The sequence below is a fragment of the Chrysochloris asiatica genome, unplaced genomic scaffold, assembly GCF_000296735.1.
Source record: "Chrysochloris asiatica unplaced genomic scaffold, ChrAsi1.0 scaffold00182, whole genome shotgun sequence".
NCBI classification, from domain to species: Eukaryota; Metazoa; Chordata; class Mammalia; order Afrosoricida; family Chrysochloridae; genus Chrysochloris; species Chrysochloris asiatica.
The window spans coordinates 4,239,980-4,255,682 of NW_006408700.1; the positions used below are offsets into that span (position 1 = coordinate 4,239,980).

The following is a 15,703-nucleotide window of genomic DNA, read 5'->3' on the forward strand; positions in this document are numbered from 1 at the left end:
AAAGATTTACAGCCTCGTTAACCCTGTGCAGGGTCACTATGAGTTGGAACTGACTCCACGGTACTTACCACCACCACCATCACCACCACCACCACATGGTCTACAGGCCGGATGTTCCCCACCCTTGGCCAGAAGGCTTACAATCACACAACATATTTTTTTCATCATAACTGAAGAAAATGTTTATGAGTTTTTTAAAAATATAGTGTTTGTGTATGATGCTGTTCGGAGCTCTAGTAGCATGATGGATTATGAGTTGGGGTGCAAACCATAAGGCCAGCAGTTTGAATCTACCAGCTACTTCTTGGGAGAAAGATGAGGCTTTCTGCTCCCATATAGATTTACAGTCTAGGAAACCTCATACAGGGTGGTTATGAGTTGGAACCAACTCCACAGCAACTCAACTCCAACACAACCACCAACCACCATATGATATTATTTACAGAAGAAAGGAATATTCTAGCCCAAGAATAAATGTCTTTGCAATAGGCTTACAACAATTTTCAGAGGATTTAAAAATCCTTACTCATATAATAAACCAAATTTGCAAATTTCCTTGATTGGAGATATACCAAGGTTTTGTTTTTTGTTTCTTAAAGTTTTTATTGTGAATTGAGTGATAGTTTACATGGGTAAAACATCATCATTCTATTGTATTTCATTTCATTGCAATGATTACAATCCCCTCTGTGCATCATCATTCAACAGTATTTGTTTCTATTCCCTGTTTTTTGTTTTTGTTTTTTTGCTGTACACAAAAACACTCAGGAATATGTAATAATTTTAACAACCAAAGGGCACATTCTGCAAGCCTGCCTCCTAGCCGCCAACACACAGCCTTTCCCTTTCCATGAGTCTAGAGTCCTTAGCTGCTCCCTCTCTCCATGTCCTCATCCCTGCCTCCTCCATCTCTGGTGTCATTGTTTCTTTGGATAGGGTCCCACATTCTGCTCGTGCTCTTCTCCCTTGATGGTCCTAGGGTCTTCTGTTCCTGGACTGTAAGATTAACTGCTCCCCACTTTAAGTTAAAAAACTTCTACCTTTGCAGTTGTGACAGTTGCAATTAGTCATGATAACAATTACTATTGAATCATAAGAATCTTATCCCCGTCTCCTTTCACCAGACCCATCTAGACAAGATGAAAACTATTCAGTGGGAATTCTACCTTCCCATGCACTCTCTGAAACTGAACTTCCGCTTGAATACTTGTAAGCCAGTCACTCTGTGCCTTTATAGCCCCACCCATTTTAGGTAGCCAATGTCTAAGTTGCCTGTCTAAGTTTTAAAAGAGGCAAAATAATTTTCACTAGAGAATTAAAACATTTAGATGCAGAAATTCATTAATTAAGTTCTTTAAAGGTGCACCTAGTGGTCTCTCCCTGTGTGGAATAAAGAAAAGTGAAGAAAATCAAAGACACGTGGAAACAAATAGTCCACTGGCCTAATTGACCAAACGAACATCAGTCTCCATGATTCTGAGACTAGAAAAACTAAAAAGCATCTGAAAAACAGCATGGAGGCCATGTCTAACTTCCTTTGGTTTCACAAGGCAGAAGGAGAATCAAACTCAGAATCAGTCCAAGGCTGATTCCTATGAATAGGGTGTCAGATATGCCTTCACCTTATAGCCTCCTTTGCCCTCCTTTGACACAGCACTGTCTGGTTTACATTGGGGTTTAATAATCCACTGCAGTAGTCACACAGAACTCATAAACAATACTCACAGTTATGAGATTAATTATGGAAGTATGGATCATGACAAGCTATGGACAACATTACAGAGAATGAGCATCTGGAAGACTTAATTGTGCTCATGAGGAACCTAAACATAGACCAAGAGGCAGTCATTCAAACAGAGCAAAGGGACAGAATGGTTTCAAATCAGAAAAGGTATATGCTAGGGTTATATTCTTCCATCATACTTATTCAATCTGTTTGCTTAGCAAATAATCTGAGAAGCTGGATTATATGAAGAAGAACATGGCATCAGTATCAGAAGAAGAGTCACTAGCAACTTGTGATACACAGGTGATAAATCCTTGCTTGCTGAAAGGGTAGAAAACTTGAAATACTTAATGTTGGAGATCAGAGATCACAGTCTTTGGTATGAGTAGCACCTCAATATAAAGAAAACAAAAATCCTCACCACTGGATCAGTAACATTTTGATAAATGGAAAAAAGATTGAAGTTGTCAAAAGACTTTCTTTTATTTGGATCCACCATCAACACTCATAGATATAGCAGTCAAGAAATTAAATACCACATTGTATTAGGCAAATCTGCACAAGACCTCTTTGAAGTGTTCAAGAGCAAAGATATCAGTTTGAGGGCTAAGGTGCACCTGACCCCTAGCCGTGATATTTTCAGTAGCCTCCGATGCATGTGAAAGTTGGACAGTGAATAAGGAAGACCAGATGAGAATTGATGCATTTGAGATATGATGTTGGATATAGGCACTCTTCTCAGCTTTACTTCCGGTCCATGGACCAGGAAGCCCACAGCTACTCTGTCTCTCCATGTGGTCCCCTCTGCTGCCACTTCTTTTCTTGGTAGGGACCTCATGCTCCACTCCTGATTCTTCTTTCTTATAGTCACAGTATTGTCTGTTTCTGTTTCTGAGATATCTTTGAAACCTAGCAGGATGTCAAAGTCAACCAATCCCAGCGTTAGAGTTCTGTACACTCTGTTTGCATGCTCCCACCCAATCGTTTGTATGAGTTACAAAGACCACGCTACAAGAGCTATACTAAGTAAATTCACCGTACCACAGTGCCCAGCTGCCACTAACTGATCTAAACGAGATCACATTAGAAGATCCTGTATAGAGTGGGAGGAAAATATGGAACCAAACTCATAATCATCAAAAAGACCAGACTTACTGACCAGCTAGAAAGTTGTAGAGCCCCCCACCCCCAGACTCTGGCCCTTAGTCCTCCTTCAAGTCTGGAAATCAGCTTAACCTCATAACGAAAATTTCCGTCACACAGTGTGGACAGATCTCAAAGAGAAACAGTAACTTTAGGGAGGTATGCACACCTTAGAATAATCAACTATTTAAGGTTAGAGGGGCAGCGTTTACACCAGGACAAAGTTTAGAAGGGTTAGCAAAGAAAGAGAAATAGAAACAGGAAAACCAAGAAAGCAGTGGGAGGAATCATTGCTCCATTGTGGGGATTGTAATTGTGAGATGAAACAAAATGTGTACAAGTTGTTGAATGGAAAACTCATCAGTTCTGTCAACCTTTACCAATTCACAATCAAAAGTTCAGAAAACGTAAACATTTCTTGTAAATTTGAAAGGAAAGATATCCAGTGGTGGTGGTGGTTGTTATTAGGTGTCATCGAGTTGGTACCAACTCATAGCAACCTTATTTATGCACAGCAGAATGAAACACTTCCCTGTCTTGGATTCCGGCTGCACTTCTTCCAAAATGGATCTATTGGTTCTTTTGACAGCCCATGGCACTTTCGATATTCTCCTCCAACACCATAACTCAAAAGCATCAATTCTTCTAAGGTCTTCCTTATTCACTACAGCTTTCGCATGCATATGAGGTTATTGAAAATCCATTGGTTAGGAGACAGGAACTAGCTCAGATTGCTGGAGTTCAAATTCTGGTTTCAATTCTTAGTAAACATGTGACTTAGTTGAGTTGCTGTTTTCCATTCTGTGCCTTAATTTCCTCATTTGTAAAATGAGGGCAATAGCTGCCCACACCACTATGTTTGTGTGAGGACAACTTGAATGGATTGTTAGATTGGGGTATAAGGGAAACAGTTGGTCAATGTTTGATTATTGTTGTTGGGTGCTGTGGAGTTGATTCTGACTCATAGCTAGCCCATGTCACAGGGTAGAAATGCTCTATTGGGAACTTCTCCATACGGCAGAGCTGCCCCAATAGGTTTTTCTTGTCTGTCATCGGTACAGAAGCATTTACCCAAGTCTCCTTCTATTGGGTTACTGAATTAGTTTGAACTACCAACCTTTTAGTTAACTGCCATGCACTTAACTAGGGCTCCTTCATAAATGACACCCCCCACCCCCGCCTTCAAATCAATTCCAACTCATAGTTACTCTATGGAACCAAATAGAATAGTTCCTCAGGATTTCCAAGGTTGTAATCTTTATGGAAACAGGCAGCCACACGTTTCTCCTGTGGAGTGGCTATTGCATTTTAATTTGCAGCATTTCAGTTAGCAGCCAAGTGCTTGAGCACTGAACCACCAGGCTCCCCAGCCTTGAAACCCTATGTGGGCCAGTTCTATCTTTCCTATAGGGCCTCTATGAGTTGAAATTGACTCAGTGGCAAAAGGTATTGATTGAATCTAGGTGAAATGCTATTTTATAATAGACAGTCGAGAAATAAATGTTCAACATTCCTCAAAGTATTAGCCTTCTGGTTCCATGTTAGAAAAATAAGTGCAAAAAATATTCTCTGTACTTGAGAGGAAGAATGCATGGGTGCCTTTGAATAGTCAGAATTCTTTGAAGACAAGAAGATATTTGTAATAAAAACATATTTTCTATTTAAATGGTATCCAGATTTCTATTTTCGGTTCACTTTGTGGCTAAGTGGCACAATAAGGCAAGAGCTCTTTTAGATGTTGTCTTATTAGAAACATGTAAAATATTCAAAGCATCCCCTTCTCTGATGATTTCATAGATTGAATGCTGGACTCATGAATGCACTACATCTCTTTTCATTCTCTTGATTCCTTCTTTAAAAGATTGTTTTCCCAGGGTTTCATTGACTTAACAACTGTTGCTGTAAGGATTGTAAATCATTCGCTGTAGATCTTTGAGTAAAAGGAGTTTTCAGTCTCCAATTAGGCAGTTACAAAGGTATCTATCACCTGGTATCATGCTGTGACCCTGGCTGTCACAAATGCTGAAGTCCTCAATGGTGAACACACCTCACTTATTGAAATGGTTAGGTCGTTGTGAAGGTCAATGTTATGTGAATATGGGGATGTTGTGTGAATATGTGAACATTAGGTCAATGGACGATGACTGGATCATTAAAGGGTTGCCAAATTACATCATTATCTAACGGCCAAACTTCACCATTATGTAACTGCTAAACTACTGAGAATCGTGCCATCAATCAAGTTGACGTATAACCTTTTTTCCATAGTCAGTGTTCTTCTGACCTCGCTTTTTGGGTGTTTGTTACTGCCAGACATACGTCATTCATATACCAAATCATCAGACAGTAGACCTTTTACTATTGTAAATGTGAACTGTCAGAAGAAATGGTCAATAAATGAAGAACAGCTGTACTTGTATTGGTTGAACGAAGATAGCTCGACTTTGTTTCTCATACTTTGGACATGCTATCAGGAAGGACCAGTCCTTGGAGAAGGATATCATGCTTGATAAAGTGGAAGGACAGCGAAAAAGAGAGAATGAGATGGATTGGCACAGTGGCAGCAACAATGGGCTCAAGTGTAGCCGCAGTTGTGGGGATGGAGCAGGACCGGGCCTGCTTCGTTCTATTGTACGTAGGGTCACTATGGGTTGGAATAGACCTGCCAGCACCTGACAACAACAGGTGTACTAACAAAACGGTGAGTGGTTCAAACCCACCAGCCTGCCCCTCAGAAGACAGACCTGGCAATTTGTATCTGAAAGGTCACAGGCTTGAAAACCCTGTGGTGGAGTAACCCTACTCTGCACAATTGGGGTGGCACGAGTCAGAAGTGACTCAGCTCTGTTGGTTAATGCGCCAGACTGCAAAGCCGTTTGAACTGCAAGGTAGGCAGTTCAAGCTCACCAGCTGCTCCTTGGAAACCCTATACAAAGTTGGAATCGACTCAACAATAACAACAACACTAATGATCACATGGTAGAGTTCTTCTTGTGTGCCGCTGAGTTAATTATGACTTATAGTAACCCATAGGACAGGGTAGAACTGCTGCTAGGGTTTCATAGTGGCTCCATGGGGTAAGCACTTGACCTCTAGCAGTTCAAACTCATCAGTTGTGTCTTGGAAATCCTTTACAAGGTCGCTGTGAGTTGGATTCAACTCCACAGCACTTAATGACAACAACAATCTTTATAGATGGAGTCCTGGCTACACAATGCTTAAGCATTGCTAACCAATAGGTCAGCGGTTTGAACTTACAAGATGCTCTGCAAGAGAAAGTGGAGCCAGTGTGTTTCCTGTCATCCAAAGATTACAGGGCACTTTTACCCTGTCTTGGTGTGGCACTGTAGGTAAGCACTGGACTGCTGACCTCAGGTCAGCAGTTCAAACCCACCAGCCACTCCTCAGTAACCTTATACAGGGTCGCTATGAGTCGAAACCAACTCAGTGATACTTAACAACAATAAATTCACTGTGAATTGGAATCAACTTGATGGCAATGAATTTTGTTTTTATTTTTAACCTTTATGAGAGCAGATCACCAGGTCTTTATTCCCACACAACAACTACTGGGTTCAAACCACAGATCTTTCAGTTAGCAGCTGAACACTTAACCATTGAGCCACCAGGGTTCCTGATAGAGGTCCTAGCAGAGCAGAAAGCAACTTGGTGACACATTTTGGTGTGAGTGTGGCAGAAAGTGTGATCCATTGTGGTTGAAGAGGAATCCAAAGTCTAGGATGTTTACATTTGCGACTTAGAGATGTTTTGTGGGCTTGGGGGAGGGTCAGTTCATTATGCATCTCACCAACACTGGAAGGATATTGGAATATTTGGGGATGTCTGCAAAGACAATGCACATATTATTATGGAATAAAACATTTTATTCTAAAAGCACACTTTATTTTGAATTACAATTTTATTAAAAACTTTCTAAAAAAATCTAGTCTAGGGCATGACGGTGACTGCCTTGTGTAACACGTGGGTCTTACTTAGGTAACTTGTGGTGTCCAGGTGAAAACTTTCCCTTCAAGAGTCTCATGCACTGATGTGTAGAAGTGATGGGGCTTTGAGCAGACTATTCAAAAGCAAGCGTTAAAATCAATAGGTGTCCAATGATTCAGACATGATACATGAAAGATGACGAAAATCCATATTGTAACCAGTGTTAGCAAGAACCATCCACTGTTTCAACAGGAGAAAATGTTGAGAGTACCCTACACATGGCCATGTTTCTTTGGAACATTGTACTGTGCTTTAGGTGAATCACAAGTAAACATTCAGTGTCAAAACCACGGCAGCCTCCAAAGCTTGTTGGATCACGGAATGGGCGTGCATTCTGTTAGTGTCTTTGGGAGTCAGGATGTCTTCTATAGTGGAAGAACTTCCATAGAGACTGGAGGTAAAGACAAATCGGAATCACACATTCCTTAAACATCTTTAGACATAGCAGTTGCCTTTTTCTATTCTTTAAGAAGAGTTAAGGTTGAGATTGTTGTGTGTGCCCTTGAGTTGATTCCAGTTCATAGTGATCCCTTGTGACACAGAAGAGAACTGTCCCATAGAGTTTCCAAAGGAGGGAGTTCTGTTGTTGTTAGGTGCTATCCAATAGGTTCTGACTCATAGCGACCCTATGTATAACAGAACCAAACATTTGGTCTGGCACTATCTTCACAAAGAGCCCTGGTGGTGGCTAAAGCACTTGGCTGCTAATCAAAAGGTCAGCAGTTCGAACCCAGCAGTGGCTGCATCAGATACAAGGTGTGAGTGTGATTTGTTGCTATAAAAATTACAGCCTACGCTATACTACAGGGTTTTTGTGAGTTAGAATGGACTCAATGGTGCACAACAACAACAACAACAATTTTCAGGAAGCAGATTGCTAGGTCTTCCTCCTGTGGAGCCACTGAGTAGGTGCAAACCACCAACCTTTGGTTAATAAGAGAGCACTTCATTGTTGGGCCACCAGGGCCGCCACATAGAGATTGTTGTTCATGTTAAGTGCCACCCAGTTGGTTTCTTCTCACAGTGACCCAATTGTTGTTTTTGTTACGTGCCATCGAATCGGTGCCTACTCATAGCAACCTTATGCACAGCAGAACCAAACACTGCCTGATCCTGGGCCAACCTCACTACTGTTGCCACACTTGAGTCCATCGATGCTGCCACTTGGCCAATCCATCTCGCTGGGGGTCTTCCTCTTTTTCTCTCACCCTCCACCTTACCAAACATGATATCCTTCTCCAGTGACTAGTCCCTCTTGACAATATGTACAAAGTATGAGAGACGAAGTTTGACCATCTTGGCCTCCAAGAAGCACTCTGGCTGTACTTCTTCCAACACAGATCTCTTGGTTCTTTTGGCAGCCCATGGCACTTTCAGTATTCTCCTCCAACACTATAACTCAAAAGCATCAATTCTTCTATGGTCTTCCTTATTCACTGTTCAGCTTTTGCATGCATATAAGGTTATTGAAAATACCATGGCTTGGGTCAGGCACATGTTAGTCCTCAAGCTGACATCTTTGCTCTTCAACACTTTAAAAAGTCCCTGTACAGCAGATTTGCCCAGTGCAATACGTCGTCTGATCTCTTGACTGCTACTTCCGCGAGTGTTGATAGTTGATCCAAGAAGAATGAAGTCCTTGACAACTTCAATCCTTTCTCCATTGATAAGAATGTTGTTTATTGGTCCAGTGGTGAGGATTTTTGTTTTCTTGACATTGAGTAGCTCCCAGAAATCCACTCTTGTTGGAAACCACTGTTCTTGGGGTATGTAAACAGTTTAGTGTTCTGGGTTAGGGAGCCCTGATGACCCTGTAAGATAAACACAGGAAGGCTGTTGCTGCTGCTGTTAAGTGCTGTTAAGTTGGTTCTGACCCAGAGTGACCCTATATAGGGTTTCCAGGAAGCAGCTGGTGAACTTGACCTGCTGGCCTTGCAATTCAAACCAACTTTGCAGTCCAGTGCATTAACACAGCACCACACTAGGACTCTTGCAAGGTGGGTTGTTGACACCCACCAGCCTTTCCACTAGAGAAAGATGAGGGTTTCTGCTCCCATAAAGATTTACAGCCTCAGAAAACCTGGACAGGGTCACTTTGAGTCAGAATCCACTTGATGGCAGTGGGTGTGGTGGGTGGTTCCCTTTCAAACATGCCCGTAGTTGAGTGCTCATATTTTAATACACGTAATTCAGCAACTGCTGGTTGGTTTTGGCTTCAGGACACCTTAGGCTTCCACGCTCATCTTAAAGGAAAATGCTTAGGCTCTGTCTTTACCAATGTCCTTGGAATTAACCCAGTAACTTGCATGGATTCAGACTCTACTAGACTGTCAGCAGTGTTGGGGGTAAAGCCAGAAAGTGACCTATAGTCCGTTTTTTTTGTTTTTTGTTTTTTTTTTACTTATTTCCCACCCAGCCTTCTTGGCCCCTAGGTTCTTGGGTGCTATAGTGCAGGTCAGTGTGGCAACCATTCAAGACTTGGCAGCTTCATCTAGTCCAAGGAGGCAGAGAGAAGCTCAGACTGGGGTCTCCTTGTCACTTCCTTGTGACAGCTGGTCACAGGCCCTCGGCCAACTCTTCAGTCCACTCAACTTCATTGTATTCTTCTGTTATGGAAAACAGGAAGGCCCGTATCCACTGCAACACAGTCTCCTTTCGTCAGCTAAAAAAGATTTCAAGATGCAAAATGTGTTACTTTTATAATATCAGGTTTGGCTAACAAAAAATAAAAAATAAAGATTTTTAAGACACGTCACCTATTGTTTGTATACCTTCAGGCTTACTTGCAGACAAGTTTGAGGGTGTTCTGTGTCAAGTCCTTACATATAAAGATGAAAATCCAGGGCAAGAATTGCTCAAGGGCACTAGGCTATGCATGATTCCAGAGGATCAGCCAAAGACCAAGTGAACAAGCCAACGCAAGATTGTTCGAATCCTGAATTTGCTAGTTTGGTCAAGATAAGCAAGAACTGAGTTGTGCAATGGAATTGGTAGGGCGGATTGTTGAAGCTCCGAGTATTGTTTTGGTGAAAAATGACTTGGTAGAATGAATGGGGGTTGGGGAAGATTAGTGACAGACACTCTTGCCCATGAAAGTCCAATTCAGAACAAGTGTGATGAGTTCTGAGCAGTGCGTGTTCTCTGTGGTGCACCAGTCCACGTGGGTGAATTGTTGTCATTGTCGTTGTTGTTGCTCTCTCATGGTGATAGAGCAGAACTGTTCCATAGGGTTTCCAATGGAAGCAGGTCACCAGACCTACGTTCTAAGGTGCCTCTGCATGGGTTCGAGCCACCAACCTCTCAGCTAGTGCTTGAGCGTTTAACTCTTTGCGCCAGTCCTGATAATCCAGTAAGCATCTTTTTTGTTTTTTTAATGTGGTAAAAAACGTATAGAGCAAAACATTGGCCAATGTAACATTTTTATATGTACGACCCAGTGACATTATGCACAAATGTCTTCACTCTCCTTTTCCAGATGATTCTACCACCCGTCACAGAAGCTGTTTCCCCTAAGCAGTGATGCCCCCTTTAGAAATTGCTTTTAAAACTAGGATAAGTACCCCTTACCCCCTTTTTGTTTTCCTCAAGTTGCTGCTTTTAGATGGTTAATTGGTTACTTGGCTTCTGGTTTTATAATGCTGTGTTTAAGCATCTGTTGTTTTTCATGAACTTTTTTTTTCTAAGTAAGTTTCTATTCTTTTGGGTAATGTAGGGAGACCGAGAAGGGTAGAATTGTAATTTTTTTTTTTTTTTTTTACAAACCACAGGAACTTAGAAATTGTGTTGTCAGCCAATTCTGTAGAGGACTTCCTCTCCTGGTTCCTGTATGCTGGATACCACGAGGCAGTGGTGATTCTGTGGGAGAATCCTCACCTTCTATGTGAAGAGACCCAGGTTCTGTTCCCAGTCATTGAACCTCATATGAAGGAACCACCTGTCTGTTAGTGGAGGCTTCTGTGTTGTGATGTAGGACAGGTCTCAGTGGTACTTCTAGACTAAGACAGACTAGGAAGAAAGACCTGTTGAGCTACTTCTGAAAATCAGCCAAGGAAAAACCCTATGAGTCCCAATGGTCTTATCTGCAATAGCTCAAGGAGATCCCGCAGGACTGGGAAACCTTTGTTCCATTGGGCATGCGGCCACTATGAGTTTTGGGGGACAGACAACTAACTCTATGCCAACTGACAAGACAGGACTACACACACACACACACACACACACACACACACACGGTGATCCACAGCTACCTAGGCAACCATTTTATGTGTTTTTCTCCCCAACGAGTTAGATTTAGCGGTTATATTTTTTGATAGTTGGAATCTTCCTTATTGAAATTTGACTGCCTTCCCCACCCATGTCACCCGCCTCCTAGGACAGAGTTGGGAGACACAGAGCAAAGTTCCATTGTTGCTAGCTCACCTCGTAGGGTGGGACAGATAAGGTGAGAGGGGACCAGGGCCTCTGGCCGAAGGGTTTAGGGAGATGTAATTGCCTGGCTCCAAAGGAATGGAGGCTCGAGGGTCATAGGGTCTTGAAGCCCAGGGCTGTCTTGGGCTCACCTTTGACTTCTCCATTCTCAATCCTTCAAACGCAGCAAGAGGAAGGATGCATCAGAGCATTCTGTGAGGATTGAGTTAGGGAAAAAAGGCTCCAGGTTTCTGGATTAAAATGTTTGCCTCTGCCTGAGAGTTTTCCTGGTGCAACTTTTGCCCTCTGGTTTTTTTAAGACTGTGGAGGACCCAGCTCTAATGCAAGATTTGGCAAGCCAGAAATCACTCTTTACTGGGTTGCTGAGGGTTAGGATTCAAAGTTGAAGAGAATGTGTAAAAAATGGAAATACTTATAGCATGTTATGTCGTTCTTTTTGAATTCTATACTGAGCATTTCAACTGAAATCTTACAGGACCTTCATCCTAAAAAGTGCAGATTCTTGAATAAATTCATTTCATTTCCAGTTATTTGTTCAGAGCAAATGCTTTCAGAGAAATGTCTTTATACATGGAAATAAAAATGGATAGCTATAACTGATATTTCTTAGAGAATCCACAGCCCATTCCGTTAGTAAAGGACTGCTCCCTAGAGTACATTACGACCAATTCCTTTTTCCAGCTTCAGTTCGGTAACTCAGCCAAACCCTTCATCACTTCCCTTTGGAGACTTTTACACAGCCCAGCAGATATCCTATTAAGAAACTTTTGATTTGCAGAGGAAAAGAAAAGTTTGAAAGTTAGACTGAAAAGGAAGATGATTCATTGTTCCAAAGGAAAAGTGTCCCAGAAGTCTCAGGAGCTTGCCCACAGCTGTCGCTCCTTCCTGTTGGGGACAAACGCGCTCACCAAGTAGCAGTGGAGCACTTGGGACTCCACTACATGTAGGAATGAATGACAGAGATCTCATTGATCTGGGGCCAGGCTGAGATATGAAAGTTACCAAACAAAAATTGTCTATCTTGAACCCTTTAAGAGTTTGTGATTAAATATTCAAGAAAAAAAACATAAAACTAGAAATTTTGGTAGTTAGGATAGGAAATGACTCAAGGTCAAAAGGAAGATTGCAGCAGATACAAAGTCAAGGTGCGAATAAGTTCTGGGTTGATGGCTAAGATGGACTGAGAATTAGCACCATTCCCAAGAGCTCTGAAAATGGGAATAATTGAAGAATTGTGAAAGAGTCAAAATGAAATACAGAGTCAGCCATAACAATATTACAAAATAAAGAACAATCCATGATTATCAAACTCTTTCCTCAAGTATTTTACTAGATTCCATTATGACCAGGCACATTGCTGGTTGTCACGCTTTATTGTCACAGAGTTTAGATTTTGGACTTGAAAAACATTTTTTTTTTCTAATAGAACGTCTTATTGACATTGCAGCTCCATTATTTTACTTATTGACATGTTCTTTATTGTTGATATCCATTCAGTCTATTCAGTTTCTTTAGCACCTATTGTCATTTGAACCTCAAGGTTGGCGGTTCAAGCTCACCAACTGCTCCTCAGAAACCCTATGCAGGGTCGCTATGGCTCAGAACTGTCTGGACGTCACACAACAACAACATTTGAAGGAGCTCTGGTAGTGTAGTGGATACAAGTTGGGCTGCTAACTGCAAAGTCAGTGGCTCAAATCTACTAGCCGCTCCGTGAAAGAACAATTCTGCCCCCCTGGAAAGATTTACAACCTCAGAAACCCAATACACAGTCACTGTGAGTCAGAACTGACTTCATGGCACACAACCACCACTACCATCACCACCTATCTGAAGCATTCATTTGGCATTTTCAGTATTTATGTGGCCTGGCCACCATTTTGTTTTGTGTTGGATTGAACTCTTAGTCACATTTTATTTTACACTGAGACCCATTGGGTTTCCATGAACATGCTGTTGGTTCTTCTGGCAGAAGATATGAGAAGAGATACTTCCTAAAGTACTCTTTGCTTCACTTTCCATCCCAGCCTCATGACTACATTTATCTTTAGGAATTCAGTGATCTAGCCTCCATTATCCTTAAGTGCCTTTTTTGTCCTCCTGATCTTACTGATAAGGGTTCAGTTAAGATAGGGCCTAGGTCAGTGGAGTTTTAGTTGAAGGAGAGTTTAGGAAGATATAGATAATTTTCTAGGAGGTTCTAGAAGGGGAGAATCTGTCAGGACAGAGTCTTAGAGCCATAACATGTTAGATCCATGGAAGGAAAAGACCACAAGCTCTTCCATGGAGTTGTAAACTAGATGCAGAATCTGTTAGATTCATGGGAGGAAAGAACTTCAAATTCATTTACACTTAATGTCTGTCAGACCCTGGTAAGATGATGGGAGATTTCTCAGCCTGATTGCGATGTCTGTCTCTGAGTACAAGCTTGACCAGTATTTTGGCTTGAGCCTGCATTTCATCATTTGTAAAGTTAAAGAAAATGGGTGATGGGAAATTTGGGCGTGATGACAGTGGAAGGTCATGATGAACATGTGTAATGGCACTAAACTGTGCGTGTCAAGGTTCTTGAAATGGCACACATTTTGTTTCCTGTATGTTCACCACAATGAGAAAAGAAAGTAAGAATGGATTTCCATTGAGGACACTTGTCTCCCAATGGTTCCCATCCTTGCCTCTTTATCATCTTTATAATGAGTTTGGGAACTACTGAATGGCTTTTACTCCTGACTTTGGACATTTGAGGCTTTTGTATAATGCCTTGTTTTAGTTGGTGACTTCATCTTCTACTTTTAGACTGTGAATTCCCTGAGTGAGCATGTGGAATTGTGTTTCCAAAGGGAGAAGGCCATGTTGAGGCAGAGTTGTTCTGAACTAGACCATGGACCATGGGTAAAGGATGGCCCTTTCTTTGCCTGCACCTCTTTAAAAAGTGTTCATCACTTATGACTCCGAGTTGCCACCACCTAATCATTGTGAAACAGGGCAGGTTATAATTACATGTTCTATGATTTATATTCTTGTGGTCTCTTCAATACAATACTATAAACTCCTTGAAGTTTGAGTACTGTGGTCAGGTTTCCTCAAGGGTTAGATTTAACTAGGGTGGTCAGGGAAGGAATAGAAAATTGGGCCAGACAAATGAATGTCTTGAGGGAGAGCATTTTTGAGGCAGAGGGAATATCATCCCCAGAGGCACTAAGATGGGCATGAACTTGGTGAAATCTTGGAACGGAAACATACTAAAGGGATTATTGTTTAGTAAGACTGAGAGATATGAGATTAGGTCAAAAGGTCAGAAGCTGGATGACTTAGACTATAGTCAGACTTTTATTTTAAGTATAATTGGAAGCCATTACAATTATATGAAAGGTTACTGATGGTCTTGTAGAAAATGGATTTTGACTCATCTGTAAGTGACAGATACTGGCATGGACTAGATTATAGTCCTGAATTTGGAGAGAAGTGGACATCGTAAAATATATTTTGGAGTTCCTGAGTTAAACTGGGTGTTAGTGCATAGTAATGTAAAAGGAAATTGAAGAATTGAGGATGTTACTTAGAGGAAGACCCCCAAGTAGATGGATTGGCCAGGTGGCAGCATCGATGGACTCAAGAGTGGCAACAGTAATGAGTTTGGCCCAGAATCGGACATTGTTTCATCCTGCTGTGCATAAGGTCGCTCTGAGTCGGTGCCGACTTGATGGCACCTAACAACAACAACAACACTTAGATTTTTGGGCTTGATGGTTTAGGTGGACTGTTGCAAGTTGTGAGGGTGGGATAGAAGGATCAAGAAGACACTCAATGCCATAATATTAATTTGCAGTGAGACTGTAAGACCTCCGAGCCATCTGAACTACAGTAATGTTCTCTTTCCTGTCAGAAAATTGCCTTGGGAGATTTAGCTTGTACCCGAAGGGAGTGTAGAATTTAGTACTCTTGATCTTGCTGCCCATGTTCCCTCTAAAGCTGGATGAACTGAGTGGACCAGGATTCTTACCCCTCTTAGCAACATGAGAGGCCTTGCCCACTCACATTTTGCTCTTTTAGTAAAGGTCAGTGTGATTTGTATGACAGAGCAGAGGTACGGGACACAGACACACCTTGGTGTCCATACAACGGATAATAAGGAAGAGCTAAGGTACTGGAGTGACTGGATCTGAGACAAACTGAGGTTTGGTAAGTGATTCCTAGTGGGATGGGGTCAGAGAGGGAGGAGAGACACCTTCCCATCCTTGCATCCCCTCAACTCTGCTTCAGAGTCTGGGGTGCACCAGGGAAGAATGGTGGTTGATGTGTGGTCTTACTGTGAGTACATGCGGCAGCTAACTCTTAACTTAATGCTCAAACTGATTTGCTCTGTTCGCCAGAGATTTTTCAAAGGCATTTGACTCATTA

At 41.8% G+C, this 15,703-nt stretch overlaps 1 protein-coding gene across 1 annotated transcript in view; it reads left to right on the forward strand.

Moving 5' to 3' along the window:
* SASH1 (SAM and SH3 domain containing 1) overlaps positions 1-15,703 on the forward strand; it is a 237,295-nt gene that overhangs the window by 14,018 nt on the left and 207,574 nt on the right. The window lies entirely within an intron of this gene.